Raw genomic sequence first — 7,310 nt, 5'->3', positions numbered from 1 at the left:
TTGTAAATGTCCACGAAAGTCCGAGAGTCTCAATCTCAAGTGGTACCTCGCAATCAATATAAAAATGTTAGTAATGAAAAAATATCAAAGTTATAAACGAATGTTAATTAAAAGACAAAAAATCCAAAATAGTCATATTTGATTCTAAAAGAGAGATTTAAAATTAAACAAATTATTTTTGTATTTTTTTTAATAAAAAAAAGCAAAATCTAATTACCTGTTTTTGTAATTATTATTTTAATGATTTTATAAACTAAAAAGATATAAATAAAAAGCCTAAAAAATCTAAGTGAGATTGATATGTTGTAATTAATTTTATATAAGAAATTCAAAAGAAAAAAACGTCATCAGCAACAACATGTGGGACGGTGAGTTCTAACTATTCCTCTTTTTCTTTTTTTTTCTTTTTTTAATTTAAAAGACTAACTAATCACTAGTTGACAAATGGTATTTAACAATAATCTACTTGGTAATAATCGGGGACATAACGGTAATTGCATCTCCTTTATTATTTTAATTAATAAATAAATATTATAATTATTTAGTAACAATAATTACACCCTTAACCAGTTAAATTACACAAACCCTAATTATTACTAATTGTTACATTGGAACACGCTTTGTAACCAAATTCACACGGGTTTTGTTTTTCCATGCATTGAAAAATACACCAGTTTTAATTTTTAGTCCATTCCAATTCTTTCTCACCAGTTTTAAATTATTAAATGTCTCTAAAAAAAAATAAATCATTAACTATTATTAAATGTTACCTTTCCCAATTTCTTATTCCAATGTGAATTTGAACGTATGTTGCATTGGAACCACTCAATTATATTACTTGAACACTCATTGTTTATTGGAATACTGAATAGTCTTTTGTACTTCCAATTCATGACACGTTTTGTTCTTACTTTCCCAATCAATTTATTTCCAACTTCTTCTACCTCATTTCCTAATTTTCTCTTCCCTTCATTTGTTCTTCATCTACCTCATTTCCTATTTTTCTCTTCCTTTCATTTGCCCTTCATTCTCGGATCCGCAATCGTTCATATTGTCTCCCAATTTTCAAAATCCAAAATCTCCGATTTTGATTTCCAACTTCTGCATATCCACAGTTAGGGTTCCTTAAATTTCTACTTTATTTATTTCCCTCAATGGCTTTTGTTACAATATATATTCTATTATTAAAGTTTAGGTTTTTGTTTTCACTTTTGTTAATCCGATTTGATTTGTGCATATTCATTATTTGGAGTAGAAATTAATTTGAATTTGATTTCTTTTTTCTTCATTTTCGGTTCCTGCAGGATGTATTGCAGTCGATTCAGTTTTTAAATCAAAAGGTAAAGTTTTTTTTTGTTATTCTTCTCATAATTGGTTTGTTTTCAATTTTTCTATTTCTTTCCATTTTTGAAATTGAATTCCTTTTCGTATATGTTAAAAAGTCATATCTTTTAAAACTCTCAATTTGGGATATGTTCTCTATTTATATCGTTTTCGCTTAAGCTTTTTGGTTATTCTTCTAAATTCTCAATTTTATTTGCAGACAATTCATTTGAGATATGTTTTCTGCAAATACTTATATTTGCATAATGCTGTTACAATTCGTTTCAGTTCCTACAACTGTCACATAATCCTATTGGGTTTTCAATTGAAAAGGTAATTTTTTTGTTATGAGAAATTAAAATGATCAAGGTTTGAGGAGCTAAAATTTCTAAATTTTTTAAACTTTAATGCTATTATACTCTCTAAATTACTGAAGATTTGATCACTTATACTTTCTATTGAGGTTTTTACTTTATATCCTTTCTAAAATTAGTTATGAACGCTATCATCATTTTTGAATTGTTTTTTGGTGTTGTTGTTCTTCATCATCTTCAAGTTGTTTTTCATGATTTTGTTTTGTATGAGTTAGATTCATGACGTTCTTTATCATCCATCTATTAGGTGAGGCTGCGTTGCATTAACAATATTTCAATTTCAAAGTTAAAAAGGTAAGATCTTTGATTTATCCTGCTTAGAATCATTTTATTTTATTTCAAAATTGCAAATGGATTTTGATTTTATGTATTAAAAAAATCACAAATTCTTTTTCAAACTTGCCAATATATTAGTTTATGTAACTTTCTAAATATGTGTTGTTTTTTATTTCCAATTTCAATTTGCAAATCAATAAGTAAGTTTATTGTGTTATATTACTACAAATTGTTTTGTACCAGTTGGCAAATCAATCGTTTCGTTTCATTAACTTTCAGAATCTGTGTTACTTTCATTTTGCATATTCGATTTGCAAATCAATAGTTAGCTTTATTATTTTATGTTATTATGAAGTATATTGGTTCATTTCTATAACTGTCTGATTATGTGTTTTTTCATTTTATCTATGGAAATGTTATATAGTATTTAAAGGTTAATCTTTTTCAAATTCAAAATGATGCTATTATGTGATGATATGCATAATATCTAATTTAAGTTATCTATGTGCCGATTCTACGGTAAAAATAGGTAAAAATATATCATATTTGAACTTGATTTTATTTTTATTAACTTTATTTTATTTTTTAGTTAAATTTTTGAAAATCACATGTTTCTGGTGATAAAAAAAGTTATATATTTTTTTAGAATTGAGATTTTTTTTAAAAAAATTATTAACTTTTTTATTGTTAGTTTAATTTTCTCTTATTTTTCATTTGGATTGTGTTACTACTAATCGTTTCGTATTGATAGGCAAATCAATGATTTCGTTTCTGTAACTTTCAAAAATAGTAGTGTTTTTGGTTTTTAATTTCAATTTGCAAGTCATTAGGTAAATTTATTGTTTTAAGATATTATGAATCTTTTCATATCAATTTGAAAATCAATGATTTCTGTAACTTTTTTATAACTTTTTTATAACTTTTATAAATTTATAGTATTAAGATATTATGATTGCTTGAAGTATTCGGAAATTGTTTTAAAAAAATCATCTTCCACGAAGAGTTTTAGGTCTCTGAGTTTCTTGATGTTAATCATTTTTTACGGTCCTGGCTGAAACCGTCGTTGTCGTCGCCATCGAAGTTGATCTCAATCAAATCAAACTCAAGCTCTTCAACAGATAAAGCTTCGACGATGTTCAGGTCTTCTATTGAACTTTTCCCCCATTTCGATTTCTTGATGTATATGTTTAAATTCCATATTTTTATGTTTGTTTTAACATCATTTGAAAAGGATTAATCACTAGATTAGTTTCAATTATTTATGTTTATTTGTACTGTTGTTATTAGATGTTTTAAATCTGAGGATCTGAGAAATTAATAGGCTTTTTTGTTTAGGTTAGAAAGTGTACATTGTGTTTAGGTTAATTTGAAAATTTTGTTAATTTTGTTATTTGGTTTTACCAGCTTAATGATGTGCCTCTTGGAGATTACATCGGAGTTCAATAGTCCAAGAATGCTACATATGTGCCTCACACTGCAGGTAGGTACTAAGTGAGGCATGCCATGGAAATCTTTCACTTGCTAACTGAAAATGAGGATTTATTGATTTCTTATTGGTTTGATTTCCTGGATGATGGCATTTTTGTAATAGCTTTTGGAGTGGTTTTATTTGAACTCATTACTGGAAGGAAACCAATTTAAACCAAAAGATTTCCATGAGAAGAGAATTTAGTATTACGGGTGAGTTATCATAACACTTTGCAAAACAGATTTGGTTCATTTTGAGTCTTTTGATAGATAATGACCAAGTTAACATAACCCTAATCACATCAAATGCTCTTTCTCAGCCATATTATCTGAAGAGTGGCAACACAATTACAAGGCAGACTGGAGGTTCCCTTGCTTCCTCAATAAAATCATTGGCGTCCTAGATCATGGACTTGATGTTTGGATTCTATATCAAGCTTTATCATCCTTCCTATTTTATTATAAGCAATATTTTTACTCGGTTATTCATACTCTCTAAAGAGGTTCGGCGTATTATGTTTTTTTGGATTTGAGTTGGAATATTTACTCATTGGCATCTTAGCATTGTGATCTTATGATCGGTTACTTAGTTTTGTGTTTGTTGGATTTGAGTTGGAGTATTTACTCATTTAATTGAATTCTATGGCATCTTAGCATTGTGATCTTATGAATGGCTACTTGGTTGGCAAATGTTTTGAGAAAGGTTCATAATTTATGGATACGGGTTGATCTATGTTAGTATATATTTGCATAATTCATTAGAAAGTTTGTATTTTTTTTCTCATATATTTGCATTTTCTTCATATGTTAAACGAGTTGTATTTGCATTTAATTAATATAATTGAAATTCACAATAGTATAGTTAATTTGATACAAATTTTAATTTAATACTACTTATCACATTAAATTTATATAATTGATATTGTTAATACATATTTTACTATGATTATGGACCATTGGTTTTCCCAAACATTTCTTCTTAGAAGACGTAAAGTCCCTCATTTTGTTCATTTTTTGATACATATATTCCAATAAAAATAATAAAAATAAATTTTTTATTTTATTTTTTAATACTGTATTTCATCCATATTCAAAATCAACAATAATCAATCCTTACATTTACATTTAACGTAATCAACAAAATTAATAATGTGATATGGGGCCAATAATGATATATTTACTTTGTATTAAATAGAATGAGATCTTTATCATATCTTTTTTATTCCATTTATCAGTATATTTTTTATTTACTAATTATAAAATCATATTAGTATTATTGTCAAATTCAATACAATATTCGCACAAGATATGATAATGCCCTTAATTGTAATTTAATACTAAATTGCTAACCAATTTTCAAAATAATAAATATTATACCCTACATTAGAGCCCTTAATTGTAATGGCTTTGGTATAACACCCTTAATTGTAACGCCCTTAATTAGGGTATAATAACGCCCTTAATTGTAATTTCATACTAAATTGTTAACTAAGTTTTATTAGGCCCTTAATTATAATGGCTTTGGTATAACGTCCTTAATTATAATTTCATACTAAATTGCTAACTAAATTTTAGAATAATAAATATTATACTCTACATATTAGACTAATTCGTTATCTTAGAATGTTTTTTTAGACAATTCATTATATTAGAATGTCACATTCTAAGTTAACATTTTTGGGCTAATTTTTAAAATTTATTAAAAATTTGATCATTATAATTGATCATGCCATTAAATCTATAAAATATTAAATCAATTAAAATTACCAATTATTATTAAATGAGTCAATTTTATTAAATTAACAATATTTTGGAAATTATACCTGGATCTTCCTTAATCAATTTTCTATCTTCTTTTCCAATTATTTTATAATCTTTAAATTTAATTAATTATAATAAATGTATTATCAATATGTTTTATAGTTATGTAATTTTAGATTTGTAATAAATTGAAATAACTTTTGATATTAAAGAATGCAATTTTAATTTTATAATTTAAATTTGTACTATGACTTTATTTTAATTTTTTATAATATATTTATGATTAGATTCAGACTTAGAATAAAAACTTAAAGGGTTTGTGTTTTTTTTCTGATCATTCAAAAAATCCAAATTTTTATCTCTTTTTGTTTCTTAATTACCCTAATCACAATCAATTTAAAATGGTTTTACATACCCCTGAGAGTAATTACACCCCTAAACTTATTAAATTACAGCAGCCTAATTATTTTAAATATTTTATTGGAATAATGCAGCCCGCCAATATAATTATTTCATTGGAATATGAAAAAAAACTTACAACACGCTTTACTCTCATTTCCTCCACCTTCCTCATACTCTCTCTTTCTCCTCCGAAAAAAAATTCCCAATTCTCATTTTTCCTCCACCATCATTCAACACTGCACCATCCTTCATTCTTTTTAATTTTATTTTTGAAAACACTGTTTCTCTCTACAGTTTTCCTTCATCTTCATCCCTTTCATCTTTGTTGCTTTCATTTTCTTGATGCTTTAATTTATTCGTCTATGTTGCTTTTAACCAGATAATAAGTCGATAATTTTCCTCCGTTAAGGATAATAATAATTATTAACATCATTTTGAAATATTTGTATTTAAAAAATAACATCATAGTTATTCTTATCTTTATATAATAATAATAATAGTAATAATAATAATAATAACAATATAACAACAACAATAATAAAAATACTTTCTATAAAAAAATAAGGTAATAATATTATTATTAATATTAATAATAATTTATTAGTATTGTAAATGGTGAATATTTATAAAATTTATTTTATATATTTATTACATATTAAATATTATAAAAAATTCTTAATTTGGAGAAATTTGCATGTATTAAATTGATAAAAAAGATGGATAACACAATTTTCTTATGAAAAACTCAAATTTGTTATTATTTTTATTTAATTTATTTTATTATGTATTCAATATTTATAAAAAAGATGGATAAATTCATACTATATTTTTGCATATATAAATTCATAATATATAAATTTTATATTCATATGAATTTTATACTCATATGATATTTTTTACAATTTACTTATCACATTGGATTTTATAAAAACTTTTTCTTTTAAATTTTTCAACAATGATTATTTGTTTAAGATTTGTCAGAGATTCCTGACGGACCTAACCTATTATCAATTTTTCAACAATGATTATTTGTTTAAGATTTGTCAATGATTATTGTATATTATCAATAGAATTAATAAATTTACAATACATAAAATTTAAAAATTATAGGCATGCCTGACGGACCTAACCTATTATTTTGACGGGCCGACAAAATATTTACTTAAATTGAACAAGTATAGAGATCATATATTAATGAATTCTGAATTACTATAGCATATAACTTCTAAATTACTACACAAATTTAACAAACATAATCAAATTGTGTTATCCATCTTTTTTTGGTAGAATTATAAACAATTATAAAAATTATGAGCATGCCCGACGGGCCAAACCTTTTTTTCCACCATATATTTGGTTTAATAGAAATTAAACAATCTATCTATATCCTAACAACTACTACATAATAAATTAAATTAATATTTATATGACAATTAATATTGATTTTTTTCTGTTAATTCGTATAAATTAAAATACATTTTTTAACCATAACTATATTATATTTATTTAATATTTATACCGACTTTACATGACCCGTGCGGGCGCACGGGTCCTTTACTAGTAATAAAAAAAGTAGAACACAACATTATGCAGCATTACCATCTTCTTCTTTCTTCTATTTCTATTATTTCTTTCTTTCAGAAAAAACACCATAGAAAAATCAATACAAACCGAAATAGCTTAACAATCATGGATTATAGGAAAACA

General features: G+C 24.9%; 1 long non-coding RNA gene across 1 annotated transcript; it reads left to right on the top strand.

Annotated features, from left to right (window-relative positions):
- Positions 1–1,304: 1,304 nt before the first annotated feature.
- LOC131646144 (uncharacterized) lies at positions 1,305–4,078 on the top strand. The gene is made up of 5 exons (XR_009297315.1): positions 1,305–1,340; positions 1,544–1,656; positions 1,945–1,991; positions 3,378–3,653; positions 3,761–4,078. It is a non-coding gene; the product is annotated as an uncharacterized LOC131646144 (long non-coding RNA).
- Positions 4,079–7,310: the final 3,232 nt, after the last annotated feature.

This window comes from Vicia villosa, linkage group LG2 (genome assembly GCF_029867415.1).
Source record: "Vicia villosa cultivar HV-30 ecotype Madison, WI linkage group LG2, Vvil1.0, whole genome shotgun sequence".
NCBI lineage: Eukaryota > Viridiplantae > Streptophyta > Magnoliopsida > Fabales > Fabaceae > Vicia > Vicia villosa.
The sequence above is the reverse complement of the archived record's forward strand: the minus strand, read 5'-3'. Positions and strand labels throughout refer to the sequence as shown.